At 26.8% G+C, this 18,164-nt stretch overlaps 1 long non-coding RNA gene across 14 annotated transcripts; it reads right to left on the bottom strand.

Annotated features, from left to right (window-relative positions):
- Nucleotides 1-695: 695 nt before the first annotated feature.
- Nucleotides 696-4,023, bottom strand: LOC106451890. 14 transcript variants are annotated; one of them, XR_007321956.1, is made up of 7 exons: nt 3,213-4,023; nt 2,846-3,031; nt 2,689-2,759; nt 2,076-2,461; nt 1,865-1,929; nt 1,602-1,769; nt 696-1,241 (listed from the first exon to the last, which is right to left on the bottom strand). It is a non-coding gene; the product is annotated as an uncharacterized LOC106451890 (long non-coding RNA). The 14 variants fall into 14 exon arrangements; XR_007321958.1 differs by lacking the exon at nt 1,865-1,929 and having other exon boundaries at nt 2,076-2,307; nt 2,396-2,461; nt 3,213-3,801; XR_007321950.1 differs by lacking the exon at nt 1,865-1,929 and having other exon boundaries at nt 2,933-3,031; nt 3,213-3,386; nt 3,508-3,800.
- Between the last annotated feature and the right edge of the window lie 14,141 nt (nt 4,024-18,164).

Raw genomic sequence — 18,164 nt, 5'->3', positions numbered from 1 at the left:
ACATCAAAAATCCTTAATATATGTTTTTAATTATATATATATATGTATATTGATGTTTAGTTTTAAATTTTATATAAATTAAAAATATAATTAATAATTTATTTTTTAAATTTGATGGATTAATTGTTTACTATTTGCTTGAAAAAAAATTTGGTAGCAAAATAAGTAGACTCATCTTGGTTCAAACTTATTCACGTATACATTGAAGTAATAAATTTGTGTGTTTATTTCCTCTTTACTTTTCCATTTTATAATCCTTATTTTTTCTTCTTCTTACTTCGTTGCAAATTGATATTAGTTTTTATTCATTTTATTTATTAATTATTACTATTTTATAGCTATACTTAGTAAATTTCTGAATATTTTATGTTTTATTTAATTGCATCATCAAATATTAATACAATTCCTTATACTGCTTTATCACTTATTTGTTGCTTTATTTATTTTTTGATAATTTATATACAAAAGGATATTATATTTAATTTTTTAGAAATGTGTAAATTTAGAATTGGGCATGAGTTTGAAACAATGACATTATCTTGGCCAATTAAATCAATTTTATTTGTCAATTTTCATCTACAATTTTATTTGAATTGATCACATGTCAAAATAGAAATATGAGATCACAAATTTATAAAATAAGAATCTAAATTATGTAGGGAATAAAACATTTTGTGAAGTATTAAAACAAAGAGAATAATAAAGAAAAACACTCTCTTTTACTCATTCCCATAACAATTTTACGAAAACATAAAGAAGACAAAGAGATCAACCATATGTACTCATGCTACAAATTTCAACCTTGGTCACCGTTATCATCATGAATTTGATTATACACAATAAAACGTAATTTAAAATGATCAACTACAAACTTATTCACTACCATCCTCACTCTCAATTTCATTATTAACCTCCGACACTGACTTGTTAGATTCTATCTTCATTTAAACATCCCTACTGAAAATCACAATAACTCAAATAACAACCAATCATTAGAATCTGAAAGAAGAAGAACAAATTATAATTTTGTGATTGTTGGCACTGGTAAAACAAATTAAGAAATACATTTCTTATCTTATCAATGTAATCTAATAGCAGTACATAAGGAATACTCCCAAGATAAAAAAAAAAAAACACACGTTAAGTCCAATACTTCGAAATGATGCTCTTGCAGTGATTTATCCTTTTAATGACCCTTAACATCTTTTAGCCTTGTAAGTTTTTCTTCTTTCTCTTCTTTTCTACATATATATCAATGTATAAGGTGAAACTTATGAAACTAACCATTTTGCAGCATAACCTGAGTAGTAACTAATGCATCTGTAGTGGTAGCCATCTTAGAAAATTATGGTTTTGCAACTAAGAAGCATGCAAAAGAACTTACTAACAGAGATTGAAACAACATAGTTCTTATCGACAATGGTTTGTTTCAAGTACCACTTAATTTGTGTAAAAAGGGTTTCGTCTATTATTCGGTATAAGAGAGTTATACCGTTTGCAAGATACATATCAATCTTGCTATTCATATGATCATATCCCTGATCAGGGAGCTTGTAACAATAATAACCATGGAAAAACAAACCACTTATCAGAAACTATACCTTCAGTATTGGTGTTAGGATTCAGCCACCTAAGCAAATTGCAAACTATGAACCTTAGCAACTGATGGAGAAAGTTCCTTTATGGTCAAGTAAACCGTTCTCTCCCAAACCAGTGTCTTTAGATTGGGAAAGCTTTGTAACAGAAAAGAAAACTTCTTTTGCTTCAACCTGCACATGAAGCAATATGAGAAACCATGTAAAATGTTTAATTCACTAATATATACAAATGTCGCTATACATTATTTTGTTCGGTAAGCATGTACCAGAGTTTCAAATGAATAAAACTGGAATCCATGTAACGATAAAACATCATTGGTGAATGACTCCCCTTTATCAATGAAATAGAGAAGTTTTGTGATGAACTACCAAATTTCATTTGGAAACATCTAGTAAGATGCCATATAAAGAAAGGGAGAATAACAAAAACAACAAAGAAGACGTAATACAAAGGATGTAGTGTTTACATGCGAGTACCTTGTAGTGTCTACTATGATTTGCTGCAGTTTCCACCCCCAGCGATAGAGGCTGGCTTCAAGTCGTCATGTTCATCTTCCTCCTTTTTGGCTTTGTAGATATGGCGTTGGTGGAATCTGTAGTATATCGACAGTAGCATAAGGCCACTGATCCCAGTGGAGACAGTTATGTAAGACCATTCGAAAATACGGAGTTGGGTATTTTTTTTTTATTCAGTGAGCTGGGATTCAACCTATCCATAAAAATAAAAACAATGTGAGGCACATAATCATCAAACACCAGTTTTATAAACATTTACAGAGCTTAGAAGACAACAAAACGTTAAAACAGTCACTGGCTTCTTCTTTTCTTCGGTGTAGAAAATGAATTTTCAAAGCCACAATTAGCTGCAGGGAAAATAAATAAGACAAAGTAACATATATACACCATTGAGAGCAGTAACAATCAAATTTTATAAATCATATATATATTCTTATTTGAACTATTATATCACGTAAGCATATTATACCCAATTATAAAAAAGTAATAATAATATTAGTCTTACAGCTGTATGTGCAACAACAAAAAAAGAAAATAAGAAGCTTCAATAGTGAGAGTGAAATGATTAACGTACATACACTCAGGACAATATAAGGCCCTTTGCTCCTTATCCTCTCTGCGAGCTTCTTCCCCATTTCCATAACCCTGAGAAAAATTCAGTGCTTTAAATGCTACATGAAACACATTTTGTTAGTTGAAGAAAATAACAGACGTGGGATTAGGGAAGCCACCATTGTTAACACTGGCAAGTGGCAACACAAATATTGGAGAGAAGAACAGGTAAAAGGAATGTCTACAGAGTATATTCGAAAAGCTACCCATTGATCCGCCTTCTTGCTAGCATTTGAAGGTCAAACCTCTTTTAACTCCTCTTGATCTTCAAATGTTTTGAGAATTTCATTGTATGCCATGAATTTCTTGCACAGAACAGGAAGACAAAACAATGTATCAGTTGAGGCCAATACTTTATTCCGAAAAATGAATCAGTTTTCATACTTTTTTATTCTAAGAAATCAAAAGGGAAAGTACTTTGCACACACACAACACAAACAATAGATTGGTCAGCACCAAAATTCACAGGATAGACAATCCACTAACCTCAATCCAATTCATCTTATGTAGTATCGATATCAGATCCACTCCCAGAATCCTAATTCGTATCATGTCTCCTCGGCGTCGGCGAACTCTCAACCGTTCGTTGTCCGTCTTCCCCACTGGTCTGACCTCCATGAGTCATGAACTCGTATGACAAACATGGCACGAGTTATGAAGCTGCAACCATGTAAGCAAGCAAACTTGATGGTAAACGATCACATCCTTATAAATTGAGCCGGGGCTGTGGCGGTGGATTTCGCCGTTCTCTATAGCTATGAATACTGTGGGGTTTGATTACCGGGTATGAAGAGTAGAGGAAGAGCAACAGACTCTGAATTATTTATTTTTCATGGCCATAGCTTTACCTTCATTAGTGGAGGTTTTTCGAATTAAAGTTTGGAAGAAACGATTTTTATAGGAAAAGATAATAGGGAGGTGAAAAGAAACCATAAAGAAAGGAGTAAAAGATAATTGATTGACAAAGGAATTGTTGTGGTAATGAAGAATTGCAGGGATCCGAAACTGAGAAGAGAAAGTTTGTGAGCCATTTCCAGAAATTGGCTTGACTGGGCGAATAGCCAACACGAAAGTCTCGGTATTTATCATTTTCGAACAAAGCTCTTATGACATGGGAAAATAACTCTTTTTTATTGGTTGATTTTTTAGTCCTACGTGGACAGTTTAGATGTTGATCTTATTCTCTTTTTATCTATTGTACTAGGAATTAACCCGGACTACGCCCAGGATTTTTATTTTTTTCTAATTTAAGTTGTTAAATTATTTATATTTAAGTTATGATATATATTTATATAAATGTTGTCATAATTAAAATTTATTTTTAAATTTTAACACGTTAAATTAACATATTTTTTACTATTTAAATATTTTTTGTAATTTTGTTGGCTATCTAGTTATCATATTTAGCAAAACTATCTGTTGAGTGTTGGAATAAATGTTTTAGATATTTAATTAAACTGCAAAGTATTTTCAGATCGACCACATGCTCAACAATCGATCGATCCGTAAGTACAATTTTAGCAAAAATATCTTTGATTTTCAAATAATAAGTATATAACTATTCTTTTGAATATTTTTTTTTGAATTGTATTTTTTGATTAAATTATTATATTATAATGTTTATGTAAATATTTTTTGTGATGTTTGAATTTGTGTTGTTAGTATACTTAACCTAGATGATACTGATGTTTAACAATTTATTTTTTTCTGAAAATAGAAAATAATGATATATCAAAACATATCTAATACTTGTTAAATGATAGTATAATGTAAATTACATCCATTATTTGAAAATAACCATTTGTTGTTTTTATTTTTTTAAATAATTTAAGATATTATATATTGAGTAACTGAATAAAAGCTGAATTTCTTATCTTGAAAATGAAATATTTATATTTTTGTCTTCATGTTATACTCACCAATCCAACATTGATATTTATAACTCATTATGTTTTTTAAAAAAACTTAGTTTTAAGTAATAAACGAATTTAATAAATTAAATTCATCACCTATAATGTTCTGTAAACTATATTTGAAAGTTCTCTAAAATTATATTTTAAGCATAATATTACTATTATTTAATTTAAGTTATTTTAAGCATGATATATGCTAAACCAACTTAAATTATATTTACAATAGGACCATCTTAAACCGGTTAATAAACCAAAAACAATACTAAACCAACATGAACCAATACCTGATTCGGTGAGGAAGGAAGTGTTTCGGGATAAACGATTGAATGGTTATTAACTGTAATGGTTTGATCATGAAAGAGTAATATGAATATTAACAATAAAATTATGGATTATATTAATTTAAATTTGTAAGAATACCTTTGAGTCTATGAAAAGCAATTCAATTCCCATGAATAAGTTTGGCTTTTGGAAGTTGCGGGTTTCTCAACAATGAATCCACCTAACAAAAAGTTCGTTGTTATAAAAAATCTCCTTCAAGGTCATTAAAGGTTTTTGGGACGGCAAGAGTTGATGGTGGAACCATTTTTTTGCTCGAGTGCTATGAAGTTTTCCTTAATAATGTGAGGTTGATGTTGATGGAATAATGAATTTTATAGGGACTTCCTTGATGTAAAACTATACATTTTTATTTTTTTTCGTTTAATGTGGTATTTCCATTTTTATATAATTTACTACCATTTTAATATAGATGTACATTTTAAGATAGATGTTTAAATTTTAATGTACTTTTTCCATTTTTTAAAATGTTTATTTCCGTTTCTTATATTTTTTATTTACGTAATATCTATATTTATATTTTATATTTTAAAATAGATATTTAAATCTTAATGTACTTTTTCCATTTTTTTAAATTGTGTATTTACTTATATTATATATTTTACATTTTAAGATAGATGTTTAATGCATAATGAACTTTTTCCATTTTTTTAAAAAAAATTGTGTATTTACTTATTATATTATATATTTAAATTATTTATTATTATTTATTTTCTTGTATATGTATTTCTATTTCTTGTACTTTTTATTTACTTAATATCTCTATTTTACATTTTAAGGTAGATGTTTAAATCTTAATGTACATTTTCCATTTTCTTTAAATTGTATATTTCCATTTGTTATACTTTCTATTTACGTAATATCTATATTTTAAATTTTAAGATATATTTTTAAATCTTAATGTAATTTTCCATTTTTAAATTGCGTATTTACTTATATTATATATTTACTTATTATTTATTTTTCTTTATATTGTGTATTTCTATTTCTTATACTTTCTATTTACTAATAATTTTATATTTTAAGATAGATTTACATTTTAAGATAGATGTTTAAATACTAATGTACTTTTTCCATTTTTTTAAATTGTGTATTTCTTTTTCTTATACTTTCTATTTGCGTAATATCTATATTTTACATTTTAAGATAGATGTTTAAATATTAATATAATTTTTCTATTGTTTTTAAGTTGTGTATTTCTTTTTCTTATACTTTCTATTTACTTAATATCTATATTTTACATTTTAAGATAGATGTTTAATATTTAATGTACTCTTTCCATATTTTAAAAATTGTGCATTTACTTATTATTGTATATATAATTCATAAATTTATATATTTATAATATTTTCTTATTATTTATTTTTCTATATATTGAGTATTTCTCTTTCTTATACTTTATATTTAGTTAATATCTATATTTTATATTTTAAGATAGATGTTTAAATCTTAATGTTTTTTTCCATTTTTAATGTAAAACGGCAATATTTAATAGAAAAACTTGGACAAATAGTCAAATAGTTATATTTATGTTTTTTTTTTTTTTTATAAAATGGTAGTGTTACATTATGGAGATAAGCCATTTTTTTTAGTGAAAAACGGTAATCTTACATATGTTTAATGTAGTTTTTTCATTTTTTTTATGTTGTATGTTTACATATTTTTGTTATTTTTAAATGTAAAATGGTAATCTTACATCTGTTTAATGTAGTATTTTCATTTTTTATGTTGTATGTTTACATATTATTTATTATTTTGGAAATTATATATAATATTTTTTTTTACAAAATAGTAATGTTACATTATGGAGATAAGCCGTCTTTTTATTAGTGAAAATGGTAATCTTACATATGTTTAATTTAGTTTTTCCATTTTTTATGTTGTATGTTTACATATTATTTTTTAAAAATAAAAATGTAAAATGGTAATCTTACATATGTTTAATGTAGTATTTCCATTTTTTATGTTGTATGTTTACATATATTTATTATTTTCGAAATTATATATAATGTTTTTTGTTTCTTTTTTTATAAAACGGTAATGTTACATTATGGAGATAAACTGTTTTTTTTTTAAGTGAAAAATGGTAATTTTACATATGTTTAATGTAGTTTTTCCATTTTTTATGCTGTATGTTTACATATTATTTATAATTTTCGAAAATTAGTAATATTAAAATGTAAAGCTATATTTTATGCCACATGTCATCTTTCGGGAGAAGTTTTTCTGCTGATGTGGACGCTTTATGTAACCTCAAAAGGTCCCTTTTATTAGTAAGGAAATAAAAATGTAAAATGGTAATCTTACATATGCTTAATGTAGTATTTCCATTTTTTATGTTGTATGTTTACATATATTTATTATTTTCGAAATTATATATAATGTTTTTTGTTTTTTTTTTATAAAACGGTAATGTTACATAATGGAGATAAGCCGTCTTTTTTTTAAGTGAAAAATGGTAATTTTACATATGTTTAATGTAGTTTTTCCATTTTTTATGCTGTATGTTTACATATTATTTATAATTTTCAAAAATTAGTAATATTAAAATGTAAAATTATATTTTATGCCACATGTCATCTTTCGGGAGAAGTTTTTCTGCTGATGTGAACGCTTTATGTAGCCTCAAAAGGTCCCTTTTATTAGTAAGGATGTATTGTATGATCTAACCATTTCAGTGTACTCTTATATATATTTCACCTTGTGGGATTATTTAGCTAACGTATATATGTATACTTCTATAAATTAATATTCAATAAATATTATAAAGTAATAAAATTACTGTTTCTAAAATTATATTCGTTAAAAGAGTATTTTAATACATTTTACGTAAAAATGTTCCAATGGTATTATAAATTAATAATATATTAATGCATAAGTAATTAAAATAACATATTAAAATATAATTTTAGCATTGTTGTATTTTGATAAAATATCATTAATGCTCACTTCTTTATTGCATCAACATGTTCTAGAGATGTTTATATTTTTGATATGAATCAAACCTTATAAGAAATTTTAGACATTATGATTATTTTAAGTATATGTTTTCAAATGCATCATAGTTTTACTGTATATATAACAGTTTTATAACATTATGATTACTTTTACGTGTATGTTTTCAAATGCATCATACTTTACTGTATATATGACAAAACTCTTTTATCAAACATTCTCGTTAATAACATGTATTATCAATCATCCATTCGATCATAAATAAAATGTTTCAGGTGATGGATGATAAGAAAAATGGAAAAGCAGTTTGGGTTCCTGTTAGTACTCGAGTAGAAGATCATGTTGTTGTTCCCGACCTTGATTATTCCAACATTGAGAATCCTGATGAATTTATAGAAGACTATACGTCACATCTGGCTAATAACCCAATGGACATGTCCAGACCTTTATGGGAATTTCATGTTCTGAATATAAAGACATCAAATGCAGAATCTTTTGGTACAGGGAAGTTCCATCATTCACTGGGCAATGGCATGTCTCTTATGTCTCTTCTGTATGCTAGCTCACGAAAAACATCAGACCCCGATGCTTTTCCTACTACTGCGACTACAAGAAAACATGTTGAATCCAAGAATCTTTGGTGGTTGGTTGCCATATTTTGGTTTATAATAATGATCATTTTTACAACTTTTGTTGAAATGTGCAAGTTTCTCCTAACACTATGTTATTTGAGGGATATTAAAACTCTTCTTGTTGGTAAATTCGGAGATAAAATTCAGTCTAGAAAGGTTATCCATCGGATAATAAGCCTTGATGATGTCAAGTTCGTGAAGAACACAATGAATGTGGTAGATATATAAGTATTTACAATTATCATTTTTAATATTTGTTGTTTGTTTTGTTTTCTTATATTAGTAACTTCAGAATTTTATCTTTCCTATAGAAGGTGAATGATGTTTTTCTTGGAATGACACAGGCAGGTCTCTCAAAATATTTGAGTAAAAAATATGGTAAGTTCATCAGGCCGGCCCTGAGATTTACGGGGCCGTAGGCGGTTTTTAAAAAATTCCAGCTAAAAATTTTTTTTGGTAAATTTGGGGGCCTAAAAAAAATTTTGGGGCTTTTTTCTATGTAATTTTTTCCAAAAATTTTGGGGGCCTAAGGCCAATGTTTCGTTAGGCTTTGCCCAAGACCGGCCATATTCATATTCCTTAAATATACATTTACATTATCAATATCTTCTTTTCTTGCAGAAAACTACAATATTATAGGAACTAGAGATTTTCCCGGGCGTAGCCCGGGTTTTTTCATATATTTTAGATAAATTTAAATTATTTTATAATTTGTATTTGAGTATATATCTTCATACTTAGATTAATTTTGTTAAATTTCTTTTTGTTATGGTGACTACAATTTTGAGATTATTAAAATTTAATTTGTATTTATTTTCAATATCAGAAAATACATATAAGCTGGTAAGCATGTTGAACATTTTTTTAAAAAGAATCTTAGCTACATTTATTCTTTTGTCTAGTTTATTTGAGTTTCTATGAAAATATGGTTTATTAATGTACATTTCAAACTTTGTTTTAATCTTAAAATCAAACAATATGCATTTTAGAACATAACTGTTGATTTAAATGCATTCAGCAAAAACCTTAAAATCAACATAAATTTGCATCTAAAATAATCCTTAGCAAACCCCAATCATTTCTCTCTAGGATCATAATTCCTAATTTATCAATGGAAACAACCAGTAAGACTACAAAACAAATAGCCTGTAAGCATGTTATATCCTAGTCTCCTAGATTAAAGAGTAAATTAATTACTACAAAATTGAGACAAACAAACAGCTGAGAAATCTTAGCCTGAGGATGATAGATGAAAACATTCAGAAAATCAAGCTCTTAGCTTTGTTCTGTATTTTCCGCGCAGCATCTGTTCTTAGAAAGTTATTGTTGATGTCGCAACTAACCACATAACCTTACTAACACTCTAACACTATTGATAAGAATAACTTCTGCAATCAGGTATGTAGAACCAGAACATAGTTTATTTGGCTAGCAATGCACATATATTAATATCCTCATATTCCAGTGAAAATAGAGTTAACGCTGAGAAAGGCCATAATCACCTAAGAAGATGGATTGTGTCAAAAACATATTTGCTTATTGAAATCTGTAGAGTACATTAAACCGTGCTTACTTTAGAGTAGTATCAAAGTCAAGAATGAAGGCGTTTTTGGTTCATCAACCATGTCTCTCTTTCACACTAATGTACACATGCATGCATGTAAAATTCATATCCTTGAGCCATCTAAGTTTCAAACTGCTCTAAACCTACGTTACATGGAAACAGAAGCATGTACGTTGAAGCAGAAACGTATAGAAGTGCATAAGCAAGATTTTTAGAAAAATTAGGAAACGGATACGTGTTGGAAGCGTATGTCCATATATATATATTAAATTATAAGAAAATTTTATAAAATTTGGGACTAAAAATTATATGATTTAAAAGTTAAAATAATGTATTATAATTTTGAAGCGATTTTTTATTAAAACTATGAAAATACACATAATATAAGTTTAAAAGAAATTATTATATCAATTATTTTTATTACTTCATAAATAATTGACACAATATATTTGAATATATCATATATTTTTAATAAAAAAACTCAAAACATAAAGATAATTTATAGTATTAATTTATTATTTTTATATTTTTTTTCTCTCTATTTCATTACTATTAAAATTTAGATTGTATATAAATAAAAAAAATATGAATTTATATTTTTTATTGATCTATGACATGTGCTTACAGGAAACATGAATATTTTTTCACTAAACCGAAAAGCTGTGCGTTAGTTTTAGTAAAAGCCTGAACTAGGTTGATTGATTTATTGGTTGATTTTTTAGTCCTACGTGGACAGCTTAGATGTTGATCTTATTCTCCTTTTATCTATTGTACTAGGGATTAACCCGGGCTACGCCCGGGATTTTTATTTTTTTCTAATTTAAGTTGTTAAATTATTTATATTTAGGTTATGATATATATTTATATAAATGTTGTCATAATTAAAATTTATTTTTAAATTTTAACACGTTAAATTAACATATTTTTTACTATTTAATTTTTTTTGTAATTTTGTTGACTATCTAGTTATCATATTTAGCAAAACTATCTGTTGAGTGTTGGAATAAATGTTTTAGATATTTAATTAAACTGCAAAGTATTTTCGGATCGATCACATGCTCAACAATCGATCGATCCGTAAAAAGATGGTCGATCTCCTTGGCCTGGTAAGTACAATTTTAGCAAAAATATCTTTGATTTTCAAATAATAAGTATATAACTATTCTTTTGAATATTTTTTTTTGAATTGTATTTTTTGATTAAATTATTGTATTATAATGTTTATGTAAATATTTTTTGTGATGTTTGAATTTGTGCTGTTAGTATACTTAACCTAGATGATATTGATGTTTAACAATTTATTTTTTTCTGAAAATAGAAAATAATGATATATCAAAACATATCTAATACTTGTTAAATGATAGTATAATGTAAATTACATCCATTATTTGAAAATAACCATTTGTTGTTTTTATTTTTTTAAATAATTTAAGATATTATATATTGAGTAACTGAATAAAAGCTGAATTTCTTATCTTGAAAATGAAATATTTATATTTTTGTCTTCATGTTATACTCACCAATCCAACATTGATATTTATAACTCATTATGTTTTTTAAAAAAACTTAGTTTTAAGTAATAAACGAATTTAATAAATTAAATTCATCACCTATAATGTTCTGTAAACTATATTTGAAAGTTCTCTAAAATTATATTTTAAGCATAATATTACTATTATTTAATTTAAGTTATTTTAAGCATAATATATGCTAAACCAACTTAAATTATATTTACAATAGGACCATCTTAAACCGGTTAATAAACCAAAAACAATATTAAACCAACATGAACCAATACCTGATTCGGCCAGGAAAGAAGTTTTGATCTTTTAGTTGATTTTTTAGTATACTTATCAATATTTACAATAGGACCATCTTAAACCGGTTACATTATCAATATCTTCTTTTCTTGCAGAAAACTACAATATTATAGGAACTAGAGATTTTCCCGGGCGTAGCCCGGATTTTTTCATATATTTTAGATAAATTTAAATTATTTTATAATTTGTATTTGAGTATATATCTTCATACTTAGATTAATTTTGTTAAATTTCTTTTTGTTATGGTGACTACAATTTTGAGATTATTAAAATTTAATTTGTATTTATTTTCAATATCAGAAAATACATATAAGCTGGTAAGCATGTTGAACATTTTTTTAACAAGAATCTTAGCTAAAGTACATTTATTCTTTTTTAGTATAATTATATTTACAATAGGACCATCTTAAACCGGTTACATTATCAATATCTTCTTTTCTTGCAGAAAACTACAATATTATAGGAACTAGAGATTTTCCCGGGCGTAGCCCAGGTTTTTTCATATATTTTAGATAAATTTAAATTATTTTATAATTTGTATTTGAGTATATATCTTCATACTTAGATTAATTTTGTTAAATTTCTTTTTGTTATGGTGACTACAATTTTGAGATTATTAAAATTTAATTTGTATTTATTTTCAATATCAGAAAATACATATAAGCTGGTAAGCATGTTGAACATTTTTTTAAAAAGAATCTTAGCTAAAGTACATTTATTCTTTTGTCTAGTTTATTTGAGTTTCTATGAAAATATGGTTTATTAATGTACATTTCAAACTTTGTTTTAATCTTAAAATCAACCAATATGCATTTTAGAACATAACTGTTGATTTAAATGCATTCAGCAAAAACCTTAAAATCAACATAAATTTGCATCTAAAATAATCCTTAGCAAACCCCAATCATTTCTCTCTAGGATCATAATTCCTAATTTATCAATGGAAACGACCAGTAAGACTACAAAACAAATAGTCTGTAAGCATGTTATATCCTAGTCTCCTAGATTAAAGAGTAAATTAATTACTACAAAATTGAGACAAACAAACAGCTGAGAAATCTTAGCCTGAGGATGATAAATGAAAACATTCAGAAAATCAAGCTCTTAGCTTTGTTCTGTATTTTCCGTGCAGCATCTGTTCTTAGAAAGTTATTGTTGATGTCGCAACTAACCACATAACCTTACTAACACTCTAACACTATTGATAAGAATAACTTCTGCAATCAGGTATGTAGAACCAGAACATAGTTTATTTGGCTAGCAATGCACATATATTAATATCCTCATATTCCAGTGAAAATAGAGTTAACGCTGAGAAAGGCCATAATCACCTAAGAAGATGGATTGTGTCAAAAACATATTTGCTTATTGAAATCTGTAGAGTACATTAAACCGTGCTTACTTTAGAGTAGTATCAAAGTCAAGAATGAAGGCGTTTTTGGTTCATCAACCATGTCTCTCTTTCACACTAATGTACACATGCATGCATGTAAAATTCATACCCTTGAGCCATCTAAGTTTCAAACTGCTCTAAACCTACGTTACATGGAAACAGAAGCATGTACGTTGAAGCAGAAACGTATAGAAGTGCATAAGCAAGATTTTTAGAAAAATTAGGAAACGGATACGTGTTGGAAGCGTATGTCCATATATATATTAAATTATAAGAAAATTTTATAAAATTTGGGACTAAAAATTATATGATTTAAAAATTAAAATAATGTATTATAATTTTGAAGCGATTTTATATTAAAACTATGAAAATACACATAAAATAAGTTTAAAAGAAATTATTATATCAATTATTTTTATTACTTCATAAATAATTGACACAATATATTTGAATATATCATATATTTTTAATAAAAAAACTCAAAACATAAAGATAATTTATAGTATTAATTTATTATTTTTATATTTTCTTCTCTCTATTTAATTACTATTAAAATTTAGATTGTATATAAATAAAAAAAAAATATGAATTTATATTTTTTATTGATCTATGACATGTGCTTACAGGAAACATGAATTTTTTTTCACTAAACCGAAAAGCTGTGTGTTAGTTTTAGTAAAAGCCTGAACTACGGGATATAGCATACCTCGCTTGTTCTTCCAACAGCGAACAATACTTCAGCTGCAATTTATTTTGATAATTTCGTCTTGAGATCATTTTTTTTTTTTTGTAGACACACAATTCTAAATCAGATATCTTCATCTTCCAAAGAATTCAAGGGGATGCGAATAATAATATTGATAGAAAGACTCATTACTAATCCAAAATAGAACCATGTAGTTTCAAGCATTAAGTTTACCTGTTCTCTCACTCCCTCGATGAACTTTTGAATATTTTCAACAATACCCATCTCTGGCAACATCTTAAGCACAACCTGATAGAACAAAACCATGAATTTAAAAGGCCACGGAGCAAGCAAATACATCAAACAATCTAACATATGAAGACATGAGAAAAATCAGAACATCTAGATAATGTGTAAGCCGGTTATCACGCGATTAATCGAAAGGTTTTTGTAACTAAACTGTTGAGTTTGACGTTTACATGTATGTATCATTTTTGTGTCGTTTACAGAATCAGGTTCCTAACCTCTATCAAAATAGTGGATCCTCATCAATGATTTAAGGTAAAACAACATAATATATTTGTAGAACCCTAACACAGTTTGAAATAATGTACGCTAGGTGCTAATGATTATACTGGCAAGAGCCCAAGACATGACTTCTAACAAAATGAATACTAAAAATGCATTACCTGCTTGTTGCATTGGTTCCAAGGGAAGTACTCTTGGCCGATGAGGATTGGATATGGCTAACGTTCTTGACAATGATATCCCTGAAATGAATATCAAAGGTGGTGGTGGAGCACTGCAAACCTCCATGTCTTGTCCTCAGTCCGTTGTAAGCCTTATTCAATGAAATGATATCATTAAATGTCATCTCTATATTTTTTACTCTGTTTTTCATCATCAAATCCTTAACGCCTGAAAGTCCTATTCTTTTGTACATCTACTGCTATCACACCTCCAGTTATAGGCATGTGGGATTCAAAAAGAAGAAGAGAACACACAGAATCAAAAATCGTTTGCATACCTTGGTATACAAAGGCTAATATCACTTCTGATATTTTGCTTCTAAAGCTGCACTTTTCTCGAAAAGCTTTGGTTCCATTCATCTTGTTGGTCCCCAAATGAAAATGGAAAAGGTATACGATATTATGTACTCCACCAAATACCATAATTTAAAAGGTTGTCTATATTTATCTAGCTGGAAGAATGACTCACTTGGATCGATCTCTCTTAGAACCTCTTTGAGTTTCGGACTCAAGTTCTCAGGGACATCTGAGTGTTGTCCAGCAAAATGCAACTTGTTATGGAAAGTCAAACACAAACAGTATGCACAGACGAAATAACAATGAAATCAAGATGCAAAAACGAAAGTACTTTGTGCTAAATCATTTTACGTAAACAAATTCTATAAATCATTTTACGTAAACAAAACCCGTCTTCGTGGTACAGTAGCTGTAAATCTAACACCAGCTACAAAAATCGAGGTAACCCAATATAACTATTATCTTTCTTTTTTTTTTGAGGAAATATAACTATTTCCTTCCAAAACAATAATTTAAAAAAAATTAGAATGCAAGAATTTGATTAAACATGAAACTGTAGGATATTGCTGATATGATGACAAAAGGATCAAAATGTAGATGGGGAAACTTCATAGGTCTTGTTGTATTTCCTTTATGGATAAGATGTGAGGACGATCCCTTGAAATACATTAGGAGAGCCAGAGCTACTATGGATAAGAAAAAAATTTCCATGGAACCACTTATATCATATGGCATCCTCAAATTAATCATGAAAATATTTGGGGAAAAGGTAAAATATAAAACTAATATTAACTTTCCATCCATATGTTTAAGTATGTACATAAAAAATATAACAACTAATTTTGAATGACAGGTAGTGGAAGCTATTGCTAAGAGGGTGTTTGGTCATACAACAGTGACATTTTCATGTGTTGGGTCCAAACGAAGATATAAGTTTTTTTAACCATCCCATGTGTTATATCGCAGCAAGCGCAATGTTTGGACCACACGTAAGTATAATTCTAATCATGAACACTTGTACTTTTTAGTTAAGTATATATTTCGCATCTGTTTCTTTTTCTTTTAAAATCATATGGAGTTTGTATTGACAGTAATTTATAACATGCATGTGTTTATGTTTGTTGTTGGACTAGGCTCTTATAATCCATTATGTAAGCTACGTAGACAAGCTTATCATCAATCTAGCTGTCGACACAGCAGTGATTCCAGACCCTCATTTACTATGTGATGATTTGGTAGAGTCGCTTAATATCATCAAACTTGCTGCCTTGGAGAAAGGGCTTCATAAAATGGAGGTTTAAGTCATGTATCACCAGATCTTGTCTATGTTAAGAAAAGGTTGTGAAATGTACATTTTATTGTTACTTGATCTTGGTTTGTATTAAGTTATGGAGTATGTTGGTGTGTTATAATACATATTCAAATTTAACAGCTTAAACCATAAAAGTTTTATAATATAGATTCAAATTTATGATTGTGGTGACACAACCATAAATTAATACAAATCACTACACTAAATGACATAATCAATTTGTATCACTTTATTATATATAGAAACTAGGGCTCGTCCCCCTACGGGCGGGAAGTTATGATAAAAACTATTTTATATAAATTTATATTAATTTTATGAAGCATTTTAAATCATAACTATATTATATAAATTTATATTAATTTTATGAAGCAATTAAAATCATTATAGATTGAAAAAGATATTATAGACAAACAACAACAAAAAAATCTGAGATCATATTGTTGTTTATAATAAATATTTTTAGTTGAAATTAAAATGACAGTAAACTTCATATTCTCTATTCTGTACAAAATACAAAATTAACAAAAACTAATTCAAAAAATGTAATAATACATTATATATATTATTTATATTTCAATTTGACATATAAAATATAAAGTTTAAATAAATAATACTAAATTTATTTCAATAATATTTACCTTTTAAAACACTTTTACACAAATGATTTATTTCATGATAATGAATTAGTCTATCTCCAAGCTAAATCATTTAAAATATAATATAATTTGACAAAATAAATAAACCTCAACTTTAAAATACTATATATATAGTTTATTAATATCATAAATAATAGTTAATATTTTCTAATTTAACAGGAAAATGATGTTTTTGAATATAATTGTTGCAGATCATAATTATATCTCGAATGAAATATTAATGAAACTTTAGTGTTTTACTGGTTATGTTTTGTAACTTATTATAACTTTTGTTGAACTCTATTTAGTAACAAAATTATTTGTTATGAATTTTTCTCATGATATTTTAAAACAATATTTTAAATAGTATTTTATAAATTAATGAAATAGTATACTTCTATAGCAAATTTTTACTTTGGTTACATACCACTTCATATCAAATAATTTATTGGATGAAGTTAGAGTGAAGCAAAACATAACTAAAAATGAAAAACTAAGAAAATATTTAGTTTATTTTCAATTGAAATTGATTTGGGAAAATTACATGTTTACCACTTTCATGGTACCACTTTTCATTTTTACCACCACTAAAGAGACATTTTCAAAAATACATTCTTCATTAAGTAGCAAAAGACTCTTATGACATTGTTATTTATATATATAATAAATCATTATTTAAATAAAAAAAATTAAAAAAATTAAAAAGTAAATTTTTTTATGTTTTCGAATTATACTTTTCAAATTTGAACTTTCTTAAAAAAGATTTTTTGAATTTGTTTTTTTTTTAATTTTTTTTTTATTTTTTTTCAAATTTCTTTTTGAAAAACGAAAATTATGTTTGAAACTATTTTTTAAAAAAAATTATATATTTTTAAGTATTTATTTATATAATTATTAGAATCCTAAATTTCACATTCCAAAAACTTTACCCCACCCCTCAACTCTAAACCCTAAGTCTATATTAGTTAACCCTAAGGGTATAATTATCTTTTACCCTTCATTAAAAGTGAAGATAAAAGTGGTTAGTGTAAACATGAAAAGTGGTACTATGAATGTGCTATTTGTGGCAATTTCCTTTGAAAATGTGATAATATATTGATTTTTAAAATGATTAATTGGTAAAGGCTATTTTAATTATTTTTTA

Source organism: Brassica napus, chromosome C4 (assembly GCF_020379485.1).
Source record: "Brassica napus cultivar Da-Ae chromosome C4, Da-Ae, whole genome shotgun sequence".
NCBI classification, from domain to species: Eukaryota; Viridiplantae; Streptophyta; class Magnoliopsida; order Brassicales; family Brassicaceae; genus Brassica; species Brassica napus.
Note: the sequence above shows the minus strand (reverse complement) of the source record. Positions and strands in the feature narration are given on the sequence as shown.